This window comes from Meleagris gallopavo, chromosome 1 (assembly GCF_905368555.1).
Source record: "Meleagris gallopavo chromosome 1, MGAL_WU_HG_1.1, whole genome shotgun sequence".
NCBI lineage: Eukaryota > Metazoa > Chordata > Aves > Galliformes > Phasianidae > Meleagris > Meleagris gallopavo.
In genome coordinates, this window is record NC_139404.1 from 28,221,405 (window position 1) to 28,247,254 (window position 25,850).

The 25,850-nt window shown below is 37.1% G+C and overlaps 1 protein-coding gene across 4 annotated transcripts in view; it reads left to right on the forward strand.

The window, feature by feature from the left end:
* The window catches only part of NRCAM (neuronal cell adhesion molecule), a 141,565-nt gene that overhangs the window by 44,428 nt on the left and 71,287 nt on the right, over positions 1-25,850 (forward strand). The window lies entirely within an intron of this gene.

A 25,850-nucleotide genomic window follows, 5' to 3' on the forward strand; every position in this document is an offset into this window, starting at 1 on the left:
TTTTCCCTTCAATCTCAGCCCCTTCCTGATCTTGTATTTGAATTGCATAAGTCTTTCCGCATGAGAACAGAGGTAGCCTTACTTGAAGTTACTAGTTACTGAATAGTCATCTGTGTTTAGTATCTGAATTTATTGAATAAAAAAATCTGATTTTGTGTCTTGAATATGGTATTGTATACACTGGAACAGACCTTTTATCTTCAATAGTGTGTAGGCGTGGACGGCTGCAGTATTTTAGGCCTCATTTGTGTATTCAAGCTGACAGCCTCTGACAGCCTCAGTCCATGCTTTAAAACAGAAAAGTAGGTAGACGCTGAAACTGTGTACTGGTTTTGTTTCTAAAAGTAACATTAGTTTATCCTTTCCTTCCAACAAAGATTTTTTTTCTGCTTCAGGGATCTCTTCTGAAATGGTTTGTGTGTTAGTCACTCAAGAGTTAATGTTGCTTTGCGTAAAGAGGACTGTTACTGTAAGGTTTTGAAACTAGACTTTGAAACCATTGAAGATTCTGAAAGGCTTTTTGGATGGTAATCAAGGAAGTTCTAAGGTTCTTTTGGCTTTCCTGCTGGCTGCTTTCGCTCCCCAAGATCCTGGCACCCTATCCCTGTGCCCTCATTGCCTCCATAGCTCTAGTTCCTGGGTCAGGGAATGCCACCGTACAATGGCCCCCTGGAGCTACTTGGATGAGTGACAACCAGCCAGCTCCAGAGTGACAAGTGTTTGAATGTCTAATTGGGTCAGTGCACAGGTGCTTGCTCCTCGTGAGTGAGATGTTCTAGCTTTCCTCTGTGACGTTTCCTTGGTTCCTCTCATTTTTCCAACAGTTGTGAAGCGAAATTTTCAATACTTTGTTGCAACAGAACGGACATTAGGAATGTGAAAGGATGATTTTTTTTTTTTTTTTTTTTTTCCCTCTAGACTCTTATGGATAAGGTAACATTACTGCTTGAGTACTGACTGGAGCAGTGGCAAAAAAATCTGTTGAAGTGAGGGATATATGCTGATACAAATAGATACTGTAGTGGACAACACAGCAATTTGATTGGTGAAACAAATACGTTGTCTTAGTCTGTATTTACATAGCTGATATATTGGTTAGAGTCTTGGGCATCAGGAAGCAACTCACCCTGCGTGGCATTACAAGCAGTAGGTGTTTCAGCTGCTCTCACTGGTTCTGTAGCAACAGCAGACTTGTTAAGGGTGCACTTTGCCTCATTATCCTGGACGTTAATGAAATTGTTGAAAAACACTGGCCCCAGTATCAACCCCGGGGCTATGCCAGCGGTGACTTGCTTCCAGCTGGACCTCATGCTGATCCCAACCATCGAGCCCAGCAGTGCACCCAGCTTTCAGCCTCCCTGTCCTCTTATCTATTCTGTCCTTTATCAGTTTGACTATGAGGAACTGATGGGATGTAGTGTCAAAGTCTTATGAAAGCCAGGATAAACAACATCTGCTGCTCTCCTGTCATCCACTGAGCACACTGTTTGTTGGTCTGTGTGCTCAGTCTGTCTGAGTCATGGCAGGTCCTGCTGGCAGAGCCACTCTGTGAGGTTGGTGCCTCCCCAGTTCAACACTTATTTAAAACAATATTGGCAATTTTGATTTGACCAGCTTGTGAGATTCTAACATAATGATTTTTTCAATGGTGTATATTAAAAAGGTTAAAAAGTGAACACTTGACAATGTTTAATGTGATGTGGGCAGCAGCATTATTATTGTCAACATCATTTCTATAGGAACTGTTTATATCTCTACCTGCTGTCCCTATTAATAAAAAGGTCCACTGACAAATGTAAAAAATAAGGACCAAAATGGGGTATGTGTGTGGCTTTTAAGGTAATTAAGTTCATATAAACTAGTTTTGCCTGATTTTTTTTTCTCACCTTATTATCTCAAATTTCCTTATAAATTGGTTAAAATAAATTGACTCTTTCTTCAGATGCTTCTTTTTTACAAGATAGCTAAGAAAAGTTTTTTTTTTTTTTTTTTCCTGTATGCTCAGATAGGACAGCATGTGAAGAAAATACATAAACCACAGTTGTTGATGCATAGGTTTCTTTTTATAAGAACTTCTGTTGTCAATTAGGAGCTATGTACATTATTGCAAATTTGAGTTGACTTTTGTGGCAATCATGAAAATAATCAAAGAACTCATAAATAAACATTTAAAAACATTTTTTAACATAACTTTAATGAAGATGGGAAGTTGAAGGTATAGAAAGGACAAGAAATATTAAACCAGTCTTTGTTCTATTTTTGCTCTGAAGAGCACTCAGAGCTTTCAGCTTCCTGCAAGAGAAGTAGTGAAGGATCTTGAAAACATATTTGAGTGCATCTCAGTGATGCATATGCACTCAGTAATGTGCCACTAGGATTGTCTTTTAAGCAGCAAACAGCTATCAAGACCTGGATATTTTCCATCTCATTTCAGGTGCTTGGATACATCAGATATATTAACAGCATGTTTTTTTACTTCTCCTAGCAACTCTATCTGGCAAATATACATCATCTGATCTTCAAAGGTCTCCTCCTCTTTCCGGAGGTTAGTGGTCCTGCCTGAGGCATTGAGGGATTGGAACTCAGTGATCCTTGGGGTCCTTTCCAACTGAAACCATTCTGTGGTTCCTCAGTGTTTTGCAATTCAGGGATCTGAAACTAGACATAGTTTTCAAGACAAATACCTCATGATTACCAGCTGAAGCAATATCATAATTTTCTTCAGTCTGCCAACTATGCTTTCGTTAATGCTCCCTCTGACATCCATAAGCATTTTTTTTCTTGCCCTGTCCTTCCCTTGCTGTGATTGACACTCATGAGTGAAACTGTCTTGTATTGCAGTTGGATCTTTGTGCTCTTCATATATATATATATGAAGATGTGTGTATATATATATATATACATATATATATATATGTATATATATACACACACACACACACACACATATATAAAAATAATATAAAATGTACTCAATTATTTTGAGTAAGGGCTGATTGTTCAGCTTAGTATTATTACCTTGTGTGAGAACAGTGAAAATTTAAGAGACTAGAAGAAAAGATGTCAGCTGAAGCAAGAAATATGAAAGTAAGGATTAGATAGTTTAACACCACGTATTAGCTTCACACTGAAAGAGCAGAACACCTTCATACAGAACATAAAAGGAGCATCTGTTATAAAAACAATCTGATGGACTACCAGTTTAGATTTTGAAGATACTATGTGTGAGCATGCATGTAGGTGTGTGTTTTTGGTGTTTTTTTTTTCTCCATAGAAACATCAGTCTCTTTTCAAAGCACATCTGATTTGCTAGGGGCATTAATAGGAAAATGTTAGTTCTGCTGTCGGTGTAATAGGCATCCACATCTCAGTTATTGCACTTCTTTTAATTTACTGGTAGATATTATATGGCTGAACTGATTACAGACTGAAATAATGTCTTTATCCTGTATGAAAGAGGAATTCGTCTATAAAGAAAGAGGTTTCATAGTAGATACAGTGCTATTTTTTCCTAGAAAGGAGAGAAGGGTAAAAATTACACTTGAAATACGATAATAAAAGCAAGGCAAACAAACTGATAAATTTATAATCTGTCTAGGTATAAATCCTAGAAGTCCACCCAGTTACATTAAGCCTAACATAAAATGATCACATCCAAAGGATTATTATAACCTGCTGGTGCAGCCTAAGATGAAAAAGAAGTATCCAGACTTAATCTTTTTATTACCATGCCTTGACCAAGTTTATACTTGACAGAACCTCTTATTCATGAGGCCTGGAGTCTTGTAAAACATTCATCCACATTCTTTTCCTTTTTGTTTGTCAGACAGAAAGCAATGCTGCTTTCAGTCTTCTGTTTCAATTCCCTGTGACTTTAGGGATTGATATTGGGAATGCACAATGGCTTTAGCACTGCCCTGACTTGATAGTTTATAAAAATACCAAGGTATTGCTAGGCAACGTTACTTGTATTTGTACAAAGTCCAATTTCAATAGATATTTTAGGAAACATGTTAGCATGAGAAATAGGCAAAGAAACACAGTATTGAAAGAGACTGCGGTGTTATACCAAGACGTTTTGGAAAGAAATCCCTGATTTTTTTTATTTTTTTTTTTAACCTGCATTTGTCATGTGGAAAGCTTAGCAATGCTGAATTTGTTATAGAATAGTTTGCTATTGCATAAGTCCATGTTTATATTTACAGTGGTATGAAGTAATAAAGAAGCAGAAACAAAGGTTTTTATTAATTGAAATTTCAGGAAAAAAATACGATGCTCCACAACACAGAAGATGAGCTTACAAAATCAGTTGTTAAAAGACCAATGGAATGGATTACAGAGGGATAAAAAGGGCAAAGGACAATAGTTCAATATGGAAAGGGATAAATTGTTTTCTAAGTCACTATTTTAATCACTATCTGCAATAATAGAGTAAAAGATGATGCAGTTTCTTGTTTTATTATAAATTTATAGAAGAGTTATTAAACATAGCGGGCAGATGATATTAATGGATGATTTGAATAGATTTATGCATTAATAAAATGTAATTATAATGAGTAAAGGCAGCAAATGTTATGCGTTTTAATATCTGGAGGGCTTTAGCCTTTGTTGAAGGATGATGTATTTTTGCAAAAGAATACAGATTGCCCCTTAATTATCTGAATATTTTTCTAGGCTTTTGTGACAGGAGTGTATTATGTCTAAATAACTATGAATATTAAAGTGTCTAGTACAGTGTAACACTATTGGTATTAAATTTGCACTAATTATTTCAAGGAAATCATAATCTAACAGCTTTAAGTCTCCACAATCATTTTTGCATTATTTGATGAACTGCGTGTTTATCTCTGAAACAAAACGTTCATGTTATCAGTGTTCAAAATTGGTAGTAGCTGAAGAGGCACCTGGAATGTATGAATTTATTTCTAAGAAGCTAGGGTTGCAATGGGATAGCAAATCTAGATCTGTGCTTAATTTAGAAGGAATAAAGGCAAGTACAGGACTGTAACTAACTTCCCCCATCTTTTGATTCCTCCCCCCAAATCTCCTTGAAGGCACAGAATGGATAGAAGATCACTGACTGCTGAAAGTAATAGTAACTGCTCTTTTGAATGAGCTTTAATCGTGGCTTTGCTAGTCTTTAAATCCTAGCCAATGTTTTCTTGTACTATCTCCTGGAAAATATATTGGTCCATTGCTGGGATCCATTGTGTTACATTGTGATCCAGTGTTACATTTCTTGAGCCTTCATTCTTGTTGGAATGAACCTTCTAAAACATACAGAAACGTTGAGTAACCAAATGGAGGCTCATGCCCTGAACTTCTCCGAACATGTATATATACATACATCTCCTAGAATTGATTACTTGCCTGATTACTGTCCTCAGAGGAGGAAGCTTGTGCATGATGTCAGGTCAGTTGTAGACAGGGCTGTTTTCTTCAGCAGTTCTGCAGTCTGCGCTGTTTACGATCACATGGCTGAGGAGGCTCAGAGTAAAAGCCATTTTAGTGTATCTTGCTCCTTCTTGTCATCTGAAGGAACGCTGTTGGTGTGTCCTACCTCCTCCCCTACTGCTTTTTTCCCTTCAGATGAATAATCACATGTGCGTCTGCAAGCAACTCAGGCCAAACTTCTAAAAATTCAGCTTCAGTAGCGTTCTCCTACCTGATTCTGCTTTCTAAAATAGGATTTGAAAAACAAAATGAAAGCTATAATCCCAGCAACATCCGCATAATCTATGGATTGGAAGATTGGAGAGTTATCTGCTTGCAGCAAGACACAGTACCTCAGTTATGTGAGCTGTTTAGACATTATTTCGTATTCGTTTGTGCTATGACCAGTAACTATGAGCCTTTCCTTGGTCTCTCATTATGTTAGAAAGATGTTTTGTTTCCAGATTTCCAATTCATTCTTTACTGTTAAGGATTCCTTTCATGTACAGTCTCTCAAGCATATGTGCAGTATTTTCAGTGAATAGTTTTCTTTCTTTCATTTATACCCTGGCCCAGGACATCCATGGTGCTTTTTATCTCTTGCTACCCCACTGTGTGCATACAGTAATGCAAGAACCTAACTGAGGGCAGATGGAGAAGGAAACCAATCAGAGGTGCTTGTCAGTGATGGATTAATTTTTAAATTTTAAAATACAGTAACAACCCATAGCCATTACATTTTTCTATTATATATGTACTAGGTTTTTTATTCATTAAAATAAATTAAAAAAAAAAAAACAACAACAAAATTAATGCTTCTTTGAATGTATCAAAAACTATGTTTTGAGAATCTCGTTTTTTGTCTCTTACAAGTGGGTCTTCCATTTCTGAACCATGCTACATTAGATATGATTTGTGGAGTGGTATGTAGACCTGTAGATCTCATATGTGCAAGAACTGGTAATGTGTTCAATGTATGTATATAGTTTTGGTTTCTGTGCAAGCATACTCTAGCAGAGATTCTCCTTAATGAACTTTATGCCTGCAAGGAAGGGATAGATGCCAAGGGTTTATAGAGTCTCTTTGCTGTGAACAACACATTTCACTGCATGTGCATGTGTGTCTGTGTGTACATGAGAGAGAGATCTTGGAACCACAAAAATTTCTGTGAATATTGAATAGTTTAAAGTGTCTGCATGCCAGTGAAACATTGGGAACCCAGACAGCAATGGATCAGTGGAATTCCCTGACCTTCATGTTCATTTTCTGTCTCTTCTCTTTTCCTTTGCTGCATCCTTCACTATTCATAGCATGGCCTTCTTGCCTTTGTAGGCTTGCGAAACATGCTTTGGATCAGTGACCGTTGTATGTGTGTGATAATTATTTGTGGATACCAGCCTCTCCTAGTCCGGAAGTGAGTCAGTTTCTGAGCTATCTTTGACTCCTGTTTAGACTTGGTCATATGAATGTATAAATATTTAAATAAATCTAATTGGTTTCACCTCATAGAATTGTTTGAATTGGAAGAGACCCTTAAAAGTCATCTAGTCCAACTACCCACAATATACAGGAACTTCTATAGTTAGATCAGGTTGCTCAGAGGCCCCAGCCTGATCTGAATGTCTCCAGGGTTGGGGCATCCAAAATAGAATCATAGAACTGCAGGGGTTGGAAGGGAACACAAGAGATCACTGAGTCCAACTCTCCTGCTAAAGCAGGTTCCCTACAGTAGGTCACAGAGGTAGGCATCCAGACCGGTCTTTTATTTCTCCATGGAAGGAGACTCCACAACCTCTCTGAGTGACCTGTTCCAGTGCCTCACCACCCTTATTGTAAAGAATTTCTTCCTTATATCCAGTATAACCCCATTTTTCCCTCTTGTAGCTTGAAACCATATCCCCTTGTCCTATCACAAAAGACCCTGCTAAAGAGTCTGTCCTCTTCTTTCTAATAGACCCCCTTTATATACTGAAAGGATATCCTCAGGTCTCCCCAAAGCCTTATCTTCTCAAGGCTGAACAGCCCCAGCTATCTCACCCTGTCCCAGTGGAAGAGCTGTTTCATCCCATAAATCATTTTTGTGGCTGCCCTCTGGATGCACTCCAGTAGGTCCACATCTCTCCTGTACTGAAGACTCCACATCTGGATGCCCTATTCCAGGTCAGGTATCACCAGTGCAGAGCAGAGAGAAATATAAGAAATATATATTTCATTATTTTCAAAAATGATGGAGAATTTGGAGACAATTTCATTGTTTCTCCTAAATTATTCACTATATTTGTAGATCTTTTACTGTCTGCTGCTCATGTGCTGCTCTGTTTTTTTTTTCTGTGCTTTTCTAGCTGCTGTGTTGCTAGGACATGTTTAAGTGGCTACCAAGGTTACAAAGTACAGAATGGGAGAAGCTTCTCACTGAAGTAAGAAAAGCAGTAAGATAATAAGTTGTATGAAGATTCTGAAATAAAATATTTGAAGCAATATCTTTTGTTTGTATTAAAGTATGAGTTGGCTTTCAAAAAGATTACCTTTGATTAAAAATGAAATAACAGTTAAGGTTAGCCCTTCATAACAGTATTTTCAAACTCCAAGATAATATCTCTGTAAACATCTCCGGTGTTCATAAATCCTGATTTTTCTGAATTGCAGCTTTAGGAGTATTCACTAAAATATTCATAAGGGAATGTGTCAAGCATGATTAACATTCTATATTCTAGTGTAAGTGCTTTTGTTGTAGAATTGTTTCCAAATTTGAAAATTTGAATAGATTATTCATACCACGTCAGGTCCTACTCCACTGTATTTTTAATGCTGCCTTCATTTGAATATTGACAACTTGAAACATATGTAAGCAGTTAATTTAAAGAACCTGCCAAAAATATAAGAACTGTGTAATAAAGGCTGAATAATGTAGATGTTTAAATTGTGTGTGTTTTCAAATATGAAATATTTTCAAATTTGAGTTGCTGTGCTTATGTAGCTTGATCCATTAATTATCCAAATAAACTGAATCCTGATTCCCAAAAGTGCTTCTCTGACGTAATTCAGACTGGATTCAGTGAGAACTGCTAGCTGCTTGCATGTATCTGTATTTTCCTTGATGACCATAGTAAAAATTAATTTTATGGACAGAGGCCTGTAGAGCAGCTTTGCTGTAAAAGGTGAACACGTCTTACAGGCTCTTTGCTCCTTTCCCATGGAATCTATCAGGGCTGGTCTATAGCTTCAAAGTTTTGTTGATGGTTTTCTGGGCAATTAAATTCACAGGTAGTACTTCAAAGGAAAAATGGATGCTTGTCTGGAAAGAATGGATATTTTCCAGCCAGAGGAAAAAAAAAAAAGAGAGAAATTTTACAAGGATAGTGTAAGCCCTGTAGGTATTTTTACATAACCTACCACCAACTGTTCTACTTTCTTCCTAGTCTGAGATTGTTCAGGCAAGTTTCTCCAGTCCACTTAATGAAACGGCAGCTTTCAGGCCACAGGGTTGAAGCTTCTTCACATCTAGAAGAGAAGACAGCAGAAAGACTGAATTCTTCTGCTTGTTAATATCTATCAAGCGGCTGAAAAACCGGAATTGAGCCATATAGTGGATGGTAACATGGAGTAACATGGCCACTGTTCTTCAAATTAGTTCACAGAGTTAAAGAGTAGCATTAGTTGCACAGTATTTTCTATTGAAAGATTAAAGGTAGTATTTTGGTGTCCTTGGGACTTCTTACTATTTCTTTTATTCTTTTGTAACTGGAAAACACTGAAACAATGAGGTGTTTTCCAAATGTTCCTCAACCAATTAAGAGTTCTAGAGGCACTACAACAAATCTCTGGTCAGTGAAATGTTCATGTGTTCTACATGTTACTATATAAAAAAATCTTGGAAAGAAATGCTGGAAAATGTTAAAAGTGGAGATGGAATTCTAAGAGAACCATAAAAGAATTATTTTTCTAAGTTAATAATTGAAGTGTGTTTCTTTCTTTACAGCTTCCCCAAAACAATAACTACGGTGAAATATAGTTGTGGTATTGAAAGTTCCATATATTATGCTGCTATTAGTTCTTTGCAAACTAAGATTTTTAAGCTGAAGCTTTTTTAAAATTGGTTTGCTTGCTGCAAAAGTTTGCTTTGTTCAATTAGTTGAAAATTAACACAAATTTGGAAAGCTGCTGCGGCATTTTGTTTGACTCATTTTTTGGTACTGTTACAAAAAAACAGTGAATAACTTGTGCTTAAACTAGAAGGAAACAGATCCACACCTGTTCTTTCGAAAACAACTAGTAGTCCTTTAATGGTGTTTGACACTTGTTCACTGTTTTTCCAAAAGTGAGTTATGGAAAGTATATTAAGAGCTTGATTCTTTATACTGCTGTTGCAATAATCATGCCAATAACCTATGTGAAGCTGCTGTAGCACAGATATGTGGAAATAAACATGGGAAAGGTTTAGCCTATGTATTCTAGAAAATATATCTTAGAATTACTGTTTCTGTAGGATGTATAAAGGTTTACCACAATCAAATGTATTATACTGACTGAAGATGCCATCTCCATCCTTTTCTTTTCCCAGCATTACTGCAACATTTAGATAATGCATCTTGAAACTGAAATGAGATCTATTTATTATTTTAAAGCCTTATCTTCTGAGAGGCTGGAAAGACTGATGGACAGGGAGAGGATTTTATGAAATTCTGTCTTGATGTGAAAGCTTTCCCATAATATGTAAAAGGAGAATAGCCACAAAAAAGCTTCCTTTATTGTGGTGTATCAAACTGAACAAATATATACCTGTTGATAAAACTATTTGTTTTACTTGAAAGTTCCAAAAAGAATGGTTAATTTAATTATTTCTCACAAACACTCTGTAGCAGAATTTGCTGTCTGCTGAGTAGGGCTCAACACTTTGATCATCGGAAGAAGCTTCCACAAAGCATCAAGTATTCCATCAGAGTATCGGTCTTCTTTTGGAGGACAGTCAAACACAAAGAGAGAGCTAGATTTTTGAAGATACCATGCTGCTGTTCTTTGCTGAATGTAATTTATAGATGCAGATACTTACATTTCCTTGATTGCATAATGGTTCAGCTTCAGGAAAAACATAAATTCATCAGAGTCTTGTGATTATGGCCCTTTGTTAGCATAAACTTGGACAAAACAGAGAAACAGAAAATCCTGGAATACAAGTTTCTAGCTACTTCTTCATTGCATTACCACACTTCTGAACACATTATTGCCACTTCCTTCCTCTGCTCTCAACCATGCTATCATGCCATAGTATTATAGCAGCATAAGATGTTTTCAGCTCTGATTTCTGGTTTTATGCTAATATAACAGTATTTAAAATTCCCAAGAGAAAGAATTAACAATTTTTTCATTAGTTTCCTTTGTATTTGATAGGTAGTTCTTCACTGAGGCTGTTGTGAACACTGTGCACAAACATCTGTCTATTTTGTGTTCAGTGTAATAGGGAACATAAATGTCCAGTCCAAGTAGGAAATGCATATGACCTTATGGGTTGGGAAGCTGTTCTCCTTTGTGTCTCGTTTTGATATTAGTACTTCAAGTAGGGGCTGTGGCTTGTGTGTACGGTGTTTGAAATTCTCAGCTTGGATATTGTCGTATTTATCATTGAGTGATCCCAGCATTGGTTGGCTTTCAGCTAGTAGTAAGCTTCCAGTGAAAATGAAAAAAACATTAAAGAATATAACTCATCAAATATTGCAGGTGTTGAGTCACAGATCATGAGAACAATTGCAGCAGCCTCAGCGGAGGTCTCCTCTGCATGCCACAGACCCTGCCTTCAGGGCTGCAGGGAATCTTAGGAAAGGATTTTGCATAGCCAAGTGAGACAAAAGTTACAAAGAACTTAGGCCTAGGACACAACTAGACTGCAAGGTCAGTATATGGTGTGTGCGTTTGTACCTTGACAGATGTCAGCATTTATCTCTGTCATTCACGGCTGCCTTACTTGTCTGTTCAGTCCAGCAGCCCAGTGATGTGCCTTGTGTGTGACAGCCATTTCCCAGGGCTCTGCCAGACATGTGTGTGGCACCTCAGCTAGAAGGCAGTCTGCTGTGCCCTGCTCTTCACACAGATGTCATGAAAATGGGCTGTTTAAAGCACATTAGTATGGCTTGACCTCCATTTTGTTTCCAGGAGGCACTTGCTTTGTAGTTGAGTCTGCAGCTCTGATGGTACTTATTTCCAACCCTTATTCAATTCAGGATATGCATTCGAATACAATCCTGTGGAACTGATCTCAGCAGCAGAGTTCCTGTTGACCTTAGCGTGACAGGATATTGTCCATTGCCATGGACCATCTGTGATGAGACAACGTTCTCTTCACATTCTAGTGGGTGTTTGAAAATTGATAGAATAAGCTTTTAATTGTATAATCTACTTTCTCAGTTGATTTTTGTAAAACTCTTTCAATCTGTATGAGTCAGTGTAGAAGGAAGACCCACAGAGACCCACACAAAGATGTTTATGCATTTTTCAACAATATTTCCATGTAGGAAGGGTGGCTATGAGGGAATATGAGAAGCCTTCTGTGACACTCTGTATAATACTTAGCATAACAAACACACATGGCTCTTATCACTAAAAAGCAGTTCTGAAGCCATTGCTTTTTCAGGTGCAATAACCCTTTTCCATTCATTCACAGTAGAAAATGACTGAAGGGGTACACTGTGCTGTGTTGGTGTAACTGTTGCTTTCTAATATGGTGACTTCTTAGCTTAGCATGTACCTGATGTCTTTTTCAGAGAGCTGAGCCCTCGGTAGAACTTAATGTCAATCAGCCTTTCTAACTTTCTCTTGGCCAATGGATGCTGACTTCCTTCCAAACTGCATATTTGATCTTTAACCTGTTTAAGTCTTGACAATTCCTTTATTGAGCTTAGTTGGAAAAGGATCAACACTGTCTGTAAGCTTACATATAGTATGTTAGTGACGAGATAAAAATAAACTGGGCGCAAGCCTGTAGTGGTGGACCAGAAGCCAGTATAAGTTGCTGAAGAGTTAGGGATAATAACTCTGTTTTTGTCATGTGGATTTGGGCACTTGGGGAACATGGTTAGCATTCATAAGCCCAGGGATGGAAAACTAAAAGTTTTGAAACCAAATTCAATAAGCAGAGTCAAGAATAGTAACATCAGCTTTGAATAGAGCTAACCTAAATTCTCATTAATCTTACAATGGGTAATGCAATAGTTTGGGCTGTATTGACACTGTTATCAGAAGGAAAAAAATGCTTTCAGTATCACTTTGCTTTTAGTCAAGATGTATCAGGGGATTTTAGACTGTTAATTAAACACCAAGGATTACATACCCTCACTGTTATAAGAGATGAGATCTAAAGTTTGTAACATAGGTATTCTCCAAAAAGATTATGCTATGTCTTTTGTTTTGCAATCCATATAAATCCTTTGTGAAGTTAAAAAACAAAAAACAAACAAACAAAAAAAAACAAAAAAACAAAAACAAAACAAAAAACAACGAACTACTATGTTTGGAAAAGTACCTATGGAGCATCAACATTTTCAAGTTTTTATTAAATTACCAATCTCCGTAACATTTCTGCTATGGAATCCATAAATGCTGTTAGATACTTCCCACTGAAGAATGAAAAATACATCATCTCACATTTATTTCACAGAGATTTTTGTTTTCAGATTCATAAAGTCTTGTGAATCTTCTAAAAATTAGCAGATGTGAGCACTGTGATGGCTCAGTAATGTCATCTGTCTGGCATCGGGGGCCCTGTTTTGCAGTAGCTTAAGTGTCTTTTGATATGTGCTGTGGTCTGGTGATGTTGTAAAGCTTTCTGACTTCACTAAAGAGTAAATGACTGGGTATCAGCAGTTTCTAAAGCCTTTTAATACTTCAGAAAGAACAGATAATAACAGTGTACAGTAGCAGAACAAAGAAACAAAGACCAGATATAAAAATGTTGATGGCCACTTAGTTTCTAAAATAATTACAGTTCATGGGCTTTTGGCTTTTAAAAGTTTAGAGTATAATTGATTTTGCTGAATTTCTATAAAGTGTTATTCATGGAAAACATTTCTGGAAAAAGCTATCATATGTTTAGCTACAGAAAGAGAAAGCATTTTTTAAATGTGTCATCCACTCAGTTGTCAGTATATTCATTCGTTTTTGAAATGCCACCAAAACAACTGTGCTTTAAAAAGGAAAAAATATTTTGAAAGAGGATACATCCTTCTCATGTCAAAATTAATATTAATCTTTTTGCTCACTGTGTACAGACAATTTAAACTGAGCTAATTCAGTGGCAAAGTGAAAAAAGAAATTATGTACTCTGCCTGGCAAAATACAATAAAGATAAGATTTGTATATTATTTAGAATTGCTTATTATGTAATTTCCTTTAAAACAAGTCACAAGAGGCTGGAAAAAGGATAGACAAGCTTTCTGGGAACAGTAGAAAGTTCCTGTTATGTCTGCCTGCTGCAGCACTTAATCTCAGTGAAGTAGCAAAATGAAAGAGTCTACCTACTCTTACTACCAAAGGAGTGCATTCACCTCTGTTCAAAAAGTACACCTTTGTTCATCAGAAAAGGTTAATGTCTTTTTCATTAAATTCTTTATTAATTAAGACCACATCTAAAGAATTTAATCATGAATTTCTATGTAAAGCATCTTTTAAACTAGAACTGGTTCAGTAGAATACTTCCTGCAAAATTTCAGGTATTTGTCAACAATCTTCCATAAATGTTAGTAATACCACTGTTGTTTCATTTTTAAGAAGCTGACTACCGTTAGAGTACAAAAAAGATTATTTATTGCCATTTTGATACTGTCATCCTTCTCTACTGCTCTTTGTAATGAAGTTAAAGAGATAAGCATCCTTCCACTCAAAATGTTTTTCCATTCAAATGAAACACGCAAAAACAGAGTTCCTTCAAATTTAATAATTTGTATGTGTGCTTACTCACATTGATGAGAACTGAATCAATTGTGGATGACAACCGTGCTGAGAGGGAGGAAGAAGCTTTAACATAGGCTGAAAAGTGTCACTACCTAAAACGTACCCCTTTCTGAAACCAAGAAAGTGATCTTCTAAGTTAGGATGCTGCCTGATAAGTTTATACAGCTTTGAGGAGGAAAAAAAAAAAAAAAAAAAAGCAGCTTCTGATTTATTTTTTAACGGTAGACTCTCACATATAGATACATTAAAAGTATGTTTTTTATTGGAATAACCTACCAAGATGCCTCTTGGGCAACACTCATGCCAAAATCAACATTTCCCATATTATTCTGTATTGACAGTGCTTTTAGTCTTTTCCTTGACTCTATTCATTTTCCTTGGCTTTGCAGACTGTTCTTCACCAGTGCTTCAGCTGGGAAAGTAGTCAACTTCGAGTGATGGGAATACTTCAGTAAGGCATTGACTGAGCTCAGATCCATAGAGGTTTATACTGAGAGTATGGTGATAAAGTGATGTTTCAATTCATTTAATTTTGGTTTGTCATCCAAAAGAGGTTATCTTTTGTGGGTGATTTCCGTCAGATCAGAACCTAATCTTTTCTAACCTAGGTTTCTTTTCTCTTGTATCGATGGACATGAGAATGCTAGAATTCTTAAATCAAATGCAAGGAGAGAGGGTAGAAGGTTGCAGTGAGACACAGAAAAAAGAGCTCCAGATTTCTCTGTATCTTCTTGGCAACTACTTGTAATTAGTTCAGAGCAAGTCAAGCATGAAAATCCACTGTAATTTAAGTACCAACTTTTCCACTCAGTTGAAAGTCAATATTGGAGAGAGTTGTAGGAACCACTTTCACAAAAAAGGAAGCGCGGCCATTGAATGTATAGTCCTGATTTCTCTTCTCCTCCTCTCCAGTTTCTTTTTCATTTGTGGAGTTTAGCTAACTTTGTAATGCTCTGACATTTTCCTGCAAAGCAGAGAAGTATGACTTTAAAGAAAGTAGTTGTTTCTAGTCTACAATGAATCTCCATTTTTATACCTGCAGGTGTGTAGGATATATGGAAGATAGAGGACTAAATGTACTCTCAAATAAAGTACTTTGATGATTGGGAGACTGTGGATTCAATTGTTGGCAGAAAAGAACAAAACTCTTTTATATTCTGTCTCTTAATGCTTTCATAGTAGCTATAAGAATTGTATGGCTAACTTCATTTTTTACTCAGCAGTTAAGTTAGTTCAGATTTAATCACATTTTTTTCTCAACTAAGATTTCATTTGGCTGTTTTTTTTTACATCAAGGTGCCTGTACTAAATGCATTATAATTGCTTCAGTTTTAAACAATATTTAAACTATTTTTCTATCCTCTTTGAATCTTTGATTCTTTCCTTCTTTCTGGGTTTCCTCATGACATTCAGTATTTCTGCTAAACCAGTGCAGTGACTTAGATAAACTTTCTGTGATTAAACATGTGAGAAAGCACACATTTGAAGTTCAGAGCGTCTCAGTCATGTCAGCTGTTGGCTCTATGTCTGGAAATTCTGGTTTTTTATATTAAACAATGGGTATATCACACTTTTCCCAGCATATACTTATATGAATGTATCTTGTAGTGTTAAAAACAGCCAAGATTTTAAGCCGATGAGGAAGAAAGGAATGTGGTTTAATTAAGCAGAAATTTTATTATCTTACATGGCAACTGCCCTGCAGCAAGCATTATGTGTTGAAACACATGTAATTTGTTGGACCCAGCCTAATGCTGGGAACCTAATACCAAGATTAGAGGATAGTGGGAAAAGGTCTTACTTTGTCTTTACCTTTGCTACAGTTTTGTAAAGGATGCTTCCAGACAATCTCCTTTTACAGCAACAAGCTCCCATTACAGAACCAATTACAAACTTAAAAATGGCATTCCCTGTGATGCATTATAAAGCCTGTAAAACTTTTGATTAGATAATAAGGGATGCAAACAGGTGAGTTGTCTTTGTGTTCCACTCTTGATTAAAAGTCCCAAGATGTGAAGGTGTACATCTTAAAGAAGACGGAAACTCTTTCCTTTTCTGCTATTGCTGGTTATGGGAAAAATCTTCCTATGCTCTATCAACAGGTCCTAAATATATCAATGCTTGTTTTATGCTTTTCCCATCTGGGAGAGGAATCTTGCAAGTGTTTTCTTTGTTATTGTGTCCAGTGAATGCTCTAAAGACAGCCAACATGACATAACCCCATTCATGAGCATGATCCAATTCCATCTAAAATGTAGTGTGAAACGGTACAATGGCATTTATTTCAGAATCTCAAATGACAAAAATACCAAAAGAATCCCATAAAAAAATTTAAGCCTAAAAAGGCCCTGGAACAGCCCCCCTAAAAACTTCTTCAGTCCTTGAGACTTTTCATGCCTATCAGTCAATGTTGTTTTTATGCACTTAGAGATGCAAGTTGATTTTCTACTTCAAATTTTTTTCTGATGATGAATGAATCTATTTGTTTCAGTCTAAATGTTGTCTGCACAAATTGAAGCCAACTTAATTGTGGAATATAATTATGAACTGATTTATCTTTTAGGCTAGAAAATAGTAAACTACCAAATCTTTGCAGTGAAACAGTTTGAGTCAATGTACTGCTAAAGGAGAGAATAAGTGGGAGAGGAGAGCTTCAATTTTGCCTCCAGCTGTTATCAGCCAGTCTCAGCTGTCAAAATGTCCCTCTCTAAGAGGGTATTTTATTATTAATTTAGTATTTTATTACAAAGAAAAACCATAACTCAAAGCCTCTGCCTGCATGCGGGGTAGATAGTTCTTAGTTAAGGTCTGATTGATTTCTTCCTTGATTGCCTTTTTTCTCATATCCCTCCTTCATAGGTTGCTACTCTCTCAGCAGCATTGAAAGCAGTTCTTCCTCCAGTCTGGAGGCATCCAGCTAGCTTACAACTTTCAAGAAGAAAGAAAAGACAGCAGCTGTCTGCCTTCAGTAAGGGAAGATGCTTAGACCAGGGGAGAGAGAAAAGGCATACATTCCCAACTGGTTGTCTTAAGGTCCTGCCTTGATTTCTTGCTTCTTGCTGTTATCTGATCTCATAGTGGGTGCATACAGTGGCAGCCCTCATAACCATCATAAAACAATATGCTCAGTAGAGTTGTCTTCCTCTTGCTCTGTCTGTATGCCCTGTGGAGGGTTTCCCAGAGCACTTTGTAGTACTTTCCCATAGATCATATAAAAATTACAGAAGTTGCCCCCACAAGTCCTGCTTTCAGATACGTTACTCTTCTGAGATAATCTGAAATGGGAATTAAAGGTGTGGAACCCTTGGGAATCATGCCTCAAGGGAAGCTAAAGATGAGGGCAAAAAACCAGCTGATTTGAGAATTTTAAGAACAGGAGATCAAAACTAAGATTGCTCCTATTAGTGCAGTAGTTTCTACATGTCCTTACAGACCCAATTAAAATAACATTTGATTAAAATGAATAGAACAAAGCACTATTTTAAGTGGTGCTAAGTCTCTGGATAAATTGAAAAAACAGCAAAATTTAATTTTATATTGAAGATTAAAGAGTACTTTCTGGTCTTAGCTGTATCATGGTTTCTCTGGTGTATAAGCAGTAAGGCAATGCAATGTAAGATTAAAAATATGTGGACAACGGCATCTCTCAAATTCGCATGGCTGAGAAAATCATTTTAGCCTTTAATGTTGATTTATAGCAATTTTGCATTCTTCACATATTGAAATCCAGAATTGTATTATGCTAAGGCAATTGTATCACTCGTAGGTGTTACACAAGAGGTGAATGAGCAGTTCTTTGTGTTTTCCTTTGTAGGATTAAAATTTGAAGACATGCAAACAACCAGGGGTCTGACTAACAAGCTGCCTTGATTCCTTGTTATTCTATGACTAGATTGACTGAAAAATTGGTCACAGGGTAAGAGAGTTTATAAAAGCCATAAAGCACGGCCAAGTATTTGATGTCATCAAAGCTAATTCAGAATACTAGACTTGTTTATTTTCACTTTCTAAAGGACTTGTTTTCCCATTGATACTTTCTTGAAGCTTATCCTTCTGAAATGTTCATATGTTTTACTTCTGTGAAAAATGCACATGAAATTTCACAACTATGAAAAAATTATAACTGGCAGAATTTGCTGAATTGATTTTTCACTAATTGTGCTCGGAGAAATTACTGTAGAGTGTAACCATTTTACTGAAGAGAAATCAGTTTTATCCATTAGATATGAATTATGGGGGAAAAAAAAAAAAGATAGTTGTGCTAGTAATGTGATAGTTTTATAATTAGTGCTTAGTTATAAAACTGTTTTCCTGAGAATAAGAATTCTGTTGTGAGGTGAAATCGTACTGCCTTGTTTCTGTGCGTGGATGTGTTGTCATAAACAAATAGCAAGCTCCTTTATTTTTACTTGGTTAAATTTATCCATTTTTGAGTGTGAAAAAAAATAACGCAGTACTTAATCTGCTGTTACCTGTGTGCAGTATGTACTGCAAGTCTTGTGGTGTACTTGTAATGTTCTTATGTAGTACTATGAGCAAAATTTCAGAAAGGCTTTTTTTGGAGTGATTTGGGGATTTCATGTTTTCCTCTTGCGATGCTGCAATTTTTCTGTTACCTTGAAGAATCTTTCTTTCTTTAATTCATTATTTAATGTTAATTTTGTAGGATGATAGTAGTTGTACTTAGCATAATATTCTTATAAGGGAAAAACAGAGAATTTGAAAGTTTACACTGAATGGAAAAAATAGCCATTGGTGTGACAGTGAAGAAGTGCACTGAACTTATTTTAAACAGAAAAAAAAAAATTGCTATTCTTACCATGTGTGTAGTTTGAGATCTTGATTTAAAGGATAAATTAGTTTTAACAAGCCAAAGAAAATAGTAGTAAACATGGCAGTATGGAAGAAATTTCTTTTATCTCCTCTGTGGTAATGTGGATATGCAATTCAAATGAATCTGTGAACATTGTACATTTTTACATCAAAGTATAATGTTTACTTACATAATAGATACGAAGTCCTGGGTAAGTTTTCTTTTTTCGTTAATGAATCGCGTACACACATAAAAATGCAGGAAAAGCTATTTCTGAGTTAGAATACAAACTAGATTAACTTCTCAGTGAATAAATGAGTTTTTTTTACCCTGAAGGTTTGAATTAATGATTTGTATAAAAAAGCTCACTCAGGATGTAGTTACTGGCTTTGTGTTATTGCTGCTTTGTTAAACTACAGCTAAAATTGTGTTGTTTTAGTGGTATTAAGTGCCTTTTCATATTCTTATAAACACAAAACTAAAAATATTCTTAACTTATAAAATATTTTTAAAATAAAGGGGCATCAGCATGGGAACACAAGTTAGCATTTCTCACTTGGAAACCTTGTAATTGATAACGGTATTTTAAAATCTCTATTAGAAAAACAAGATTTATTGTGAGAATTAAGCTGCATTGTTGTTTTGTTTTGTTGTTGATGCATTAAAATAAAAATAAATTAAAAGAAGTGTTAATCCTTTAACACTATAACAGCAGGAAATTGTCCACATTTACATAAATGTGAAACACATTTTAAAAAGCTCTTCATTTATGTTTGGAATTACTTTTTTTTTGTGTCTCTGATATTGCAGATCCAAGAAAATGTCTAAGAAATGCAGAATTAAAAAAAATAGAAATATGAACTGCAATGAAGGTTATAGAACAAATCTTTAGAGTTTTAATCAGGCCAAGTTCTGATGAAGCTAGTGGAAGACCTGGTTGAGTAACACCAGTAGTGTGAGAGAGATCAATCCAAAAATTATCAATGTTATTGCATTCTATCTGATATTCTAATTTATCCTGCTAGAATAAAGTAACTTTCAGTCTATCATTTGGAGTATTTAGATAAATAGATAATAATGGATGGGATAGACTTGGTAGTTGTAGATAACAGATGACTCTTGTTGAAAGTAATAAAAAGGGAAACGTTGATTCATCCTTTGCTTCCTGTTATTTAATCCAGGGCGCTTTTCCTGCCCTGAGCTAAAAATGCTCACTTTCACATCAGGCTGGCCCATAGTGCTGACTAATAGGGTGTGGACAATACCCATCATTTGTGCAGTTCTACTTCAGAGATACAGTCAGGGCTGTGGAAGCGTCACTCGGATGCAGACCTGTGGTGCCATCTCTCAGTGCACTTAAAAGTTGCTGCCATTTGCCTTATGATGATCCACTGTGGATCCACAACTTATTTGAAGCTTCCAGATATCAGCGCTTTTAAATATTCTGTAATTACAGCAAGATTGATATTTTACCTTTTCCTTGTTTCTTCCTGTGAAGTATCTATAATGCTGTTTCAGCATTTTTTAAAGGTGTAGTCTACAATGAAATGATTTGCCGCTGTGAACGTCCTGTAAAAGAGACTATGGATATAACAAGCACTCATGTGCAACTCACTGGGCTGTTGCAGGGTCTATTTTAGGCCCAATCACCTTCCAGACTGTGACTGAACCCTGCTGGAAAATGACTTTCATGTCATGTTTTTTATGTGAATATCTCTAAATTTCTATTTACCTACATCTGGCTCTGTGTGTAATGTTTTAACATGGAACTCCAACCTTAATGCCTTTAAATACACAAATGCTTCCTTTCTTGCCTTTCTCCTCCACTTAGGAAACCATGGACGCTACTGTTTATTTGCTATGTCCCTTCCCATTGCCATGCTTTGATGTCAGTTGCCCATCCCAGACTTTCCCTCCCCAGCTCCAAGCCCAGAGCAGCAGCTACCCTGTGTCTCTCTGGGTCAACCTGCCACCTAATGGAGGATTATTGTTAAAAATTTTAGAGCAAAGAGGATACATCTGGCTATGGCATGTGTGCCCTCTTCAGTGAGAATGGGGGAAATCCTATCAGAGTGTAGCAAGGAAGGACTGACCCACGTTCTGGTGGCTCTTTCTATTTTTCTGTGTATGTTGTGGAGAGTAGATATCAAATGCCTTTGCTTTCTCAAGTGCCAGCTGAATAAGTTAGCTTTTAGCTGGGTGATACCTGCAGTCAGCAAAGTTGTGCCGTTGTTCACAGTGCATTTTTACACAATGCTGTGTGCTTCTACCACAAACTTCTGTAGGGTCCCTAAGAGCATTCAGGGACGTAGAAGGTTTGCAAGGTAATGTTAAAAATAAAAACATGCAAAGGCAATAGTAAAAATGGAAGACTGAATGCCAACCTTCACTGCTTTACATAGTCTTGTAGAGTCCAGGTGCAGACAGCATTTTTCGTGAAGGTGATAAAAATAATTAGCAATTTGCATGTTATAAATTACTTGAGAATGAGGGGAACTAGAGATACTCATATAGAAAAGTGCTAATATCCCAAACTCATCAGATGTTCTCGGTCTATTCGCTGTCGTCAGGGCGGTAGACATCTCTGTAGAGGTGACCCTAAGCATGGTTACCTGAGCGTGGTGACCTGGTTGTGAAACATGTCTCAACGCTGGCAGTATCTGCAAGTTTGGAGGAGTTACTTTGCTTGTTCAGGCATCACATCTTGCTGCTGGGAAGAGCAGTAGGATGAATGAGCATGAATGAGAGCTGGGACAGACCCGAGCTGTACAGCTGTAATCATTGTTAACGTTACCAGCATTTTCCATGAAACAGGCAGACGCATTTCTAAAGCTTTGAAGGGTGTGGATCTGAGCTCTTGGTAAATTTTCCTTTTGGTCTTTAATGGTGTGCAGAGATTTAAAGCTCACAGCTAACTCCTGTAATAGAATTAACTAAAAATAGCAAGCATGCTAACTTTGCCTGCTAAACAGATATGACACGTAGGTGCACACTCCCCAGCCCCCATCTCCCAAAAACTTACCCAGGGAGCTCGCTGGAGCTTGTACAGTGTGTTCCCTCAGTGCTGTTTACCCTCCTTTGTTCATGTACTTGTTAGGGTTTTAGATCTGACAGAATGCCTTAGTCCTCAGTTTCTGGCAGTGTCCCTGCTCTGAGTGACCTCCTCCCTAGCATAACTATTCTGACATTTCACGCTAATATTAGTGGTTTCTGCTCTACTTCCCAGAGGGAGGAGTTTCACTATCTTTGAATCAGATTCTGCTCTTTTGCACAGTTCTGTTTTTCACAAGAATATCTCTAGGATTGCAGGAATGCTTCTAGACGGGTAGTGCTTTGGGGGTTAGCTGTAGGGATGTTAAAAGGTAATTAACCAGAGGAACACAGAATGCATTATCTTCTGAGAAGCAAGCTCTTTGAATCCCTTGCATTGGCTTAAAAGAAAAATAATTAAAAAAAAAAAGAGAGAAAAAAAAAGAACATGATCATATCTCTTGAGCAAAGAAATTAACATTTCAGGGAGCATTTCAGCTGAGCATCCTTTTGCATGTTTATGAGGAACGAATGGCAGGCACTGCGTTCAGCCCTCGCTCGGAATGATGGTGCATTTTCCTCCTGCCCACTCTGCAGTTTTCCCTCTGGTTCTGTTTGCACAGCACAGTATTGCTACAGCAGCAGTCTGATGATTCATAGATTTATTTCTCACAAGCAACAAACACCTCTTTTCTCTCAGTTCAAAGCTTTCGGAGAGAAAGACATACCTAAAAGCCTTGTCTTGTTGAAATTCAGTCTGACTTAAGACCTCCTGGAGTGGATGTAGTGAGCAACCACATCATTTACGTGTTTCTAATGATGTTAAAGCATGACCTGAAGAGCTGTTCTAATAATGCAGCAATATGGGTACCTGTTTTGAACATCCAGGTAGCTGTGAAAATATGTTTTCTTACTCTGTTTTCTTACACTCATTCTGAGAGATTTTTAACACACAGGGAAATGTAATAATTAGCTGAACTCCTCACTTTCCTTAATCACCATATCTAGAGATGCACTACAAGCCCAACTGTTATTCTAAACCCATATGAGTTGTGTTTCCACTCCATCCCATGTAATGCCCCATTCTTCAGCTGCTCTACAAAGTTGCACTCAGTTCAGTCACTTTAACCAGTGTTTTGAAGTAGAGCAGAATGCACATACATGGAGATGAGGCAATGTGTATTTGCACAGGCTGTTTGCTTGTGACACTAAAGGACTAATGAAGCAAATGACATTAAAACACGATTCAAATGCTCTATTCTATATTCTGTTGTAAATAAGGAGGAAAAGAAAGGTGAAAAAGCCTGAATGCAGTGCAGGATTTAGGTCACCAGAAGGCACCCAAGCAAAGCGGAGACATTTGAGTTTATATTTCAATCCCAAAATGCCATTTAGCTGCTGATTTGACTCTGAAGGCATCTAAACTTGCAGGGCTTACTAGCTTTACCTCCCTGTTTGAGAGGTATCCACAGCTTTGCTCTGCCATGTATGTAATCGCTCCAGTCAAAGCAGCTTATATGTTAATCTGAGCAGGATCTAGAAACAAATGCTCCTCTGCTTAAATCCTCACAAGGCCCAAATCCAGTATAGGCCCTCAGGGAATGTGCAAGACAACTGTAAAAGGGCAGCTCAGCCCTTCTGTTGTCTTTTAAAAAACAGCTCTAAGTGGCTGCTCTGAAGACAAGATTGTGGCTGATTGTACACAGTAGACCTGATGTTTGAACTTTACACTTGGGTGTTTTTTTTTTGCTCTGCATTTTTGGGCACTTCTAGGATATGGCACTTACACTTTTGAAGCAGACATTTGAAATAAGACTGCACCGAGAGGAATTTTGAAGGCCTACATTCTTGCTTTTTTAGCTGTATCCCAGTGCTCACAGTTTGCTACTGAGCTGTGTTTAGCAGCTATAAAATGTTACAGGGTTCAGGGAAGAACAACATGAAAGACTCCCAGAAGAAAAGGGAAGAAGTATTTGAAGAAAACAAATTTTAAAAATCAACAACAACAATAAGCAAGTGAACAAACGAGGACCCAAACTGCCTGTTCCTTGTCAGTATGGAAAAGATAAACAGCATCTAAACTGAAAGACAGGGGCTTCCTTCTGTCTCCCATTTGCTGTATGAGTAATGCTGGAGAGAATACTCCTTAAAGAATTTCTCAAACTGCCATACAACTTCATTTATACCCCATTTGCCCTAAAAAACTCTGATAAAAGACTGATCAGGTACGGACTGTGCAAGTCTGTGTCTGGTGGGTGGGTGTCAGCCCACTTGGTGCTAGAGCAGCCCACCAATGATGTGAAGTGGGTGGCTAATGGAGCCTTTTGGTGCCGCTCCAGTAGCTGTTACTGGCACTACACTAAAGGCGGTTGGGTCTCACTGTGCTGGGACTGTGTAGATGTGTATCAGCACTGGCACTTGTGTGAAAGAGCTTCTGTCCTAACAGCAGATGTGTTGGCCATTGCCACAGGGGACATAAGTAGACCGATACTGGGTTTATTTTTATAGGTAAAAGTCTTAATAACAGAATTAGCACTGTGATGTGAGCTACTTTAGAAACATTTTATTCTTTTACTGTAAAAGTGTTATGAATATCACAAGAAATTTGATGAAACAGTGTATTTCACATTAGAATAGAGAGCATTTTTAGTCACTAGTAGCCATTAATGGATATTAAACAGCACTTATTGGAGATACATGCTTTTTAACCAACGAATCTCAGTGTGATCAGTCTGGCTTTGAGTTCTGGAAGAGACAGTGGGGGAAATTTCTCGTTCACAGGTTTTCATTTTTAATACGTTCCTTGAGACTGGAAGAAAGCTGGTGTTCTGCCCAGATTCAGAGCAGACAAGCAGATTGAGCAGGGTAAATATAGCCTGATATAAATCATGGTGAGCATATGGAAAAAGCTGATTGAGGATTCAGCTGATAGGGAATTAAAGGCTATGAGTAAAATTAATTCTACTCAACATAGTTTTATGAAAAGTAGGGCTTGTAAAACAAATAGTTTATGAAAACCTGATTTTAATCTTTTAATATTTGACAAAATTACAAGTTTGATAAAATGATGCTCTTGATGTAACAGACAGTGAAAAGCATTTTACTTGTTGCCATGTGAAACTGATTAGTAAATACAGAAATTTAACTATATAATGAAATGGACCAGACTTGAATGATCAGCTATTTAGACTATTTAGAAGGTCTTAATATGTAACTGTCACTAAAAAAACATCAATGACTATGAGGTTTTCTCATAGGGTTCTCATGAGGAGCGATGCAAAGGCCAGTGAGATTTAACATTCTGTCTGCTGACTCTATCAGTTGTAATTCTACATGTCAAGATTAGCAGGTGGTCTGAAGGTTGGCAGAACAGCAATAACCCTGAAGACAAGACAATCATTAAGGCAGATTGAGATGACTGAGTGAGCCAGATTTTTGTTTCTAAATACTGTGAGATGCAAATAATCCATCTAAGAAGGAAGCTAACAGGCCATGTGTTTCTGATCTAAAATGTCCAGATCTATGAGTCACAGCAAAAAGATCACTGGTACCAAAATGTGTTTTGTGATGCTGCCAAATGTTCTACCTCAGGTTCATGGGCACTTTCACTCCTTCAGTCATTGCCTGCTGCAGC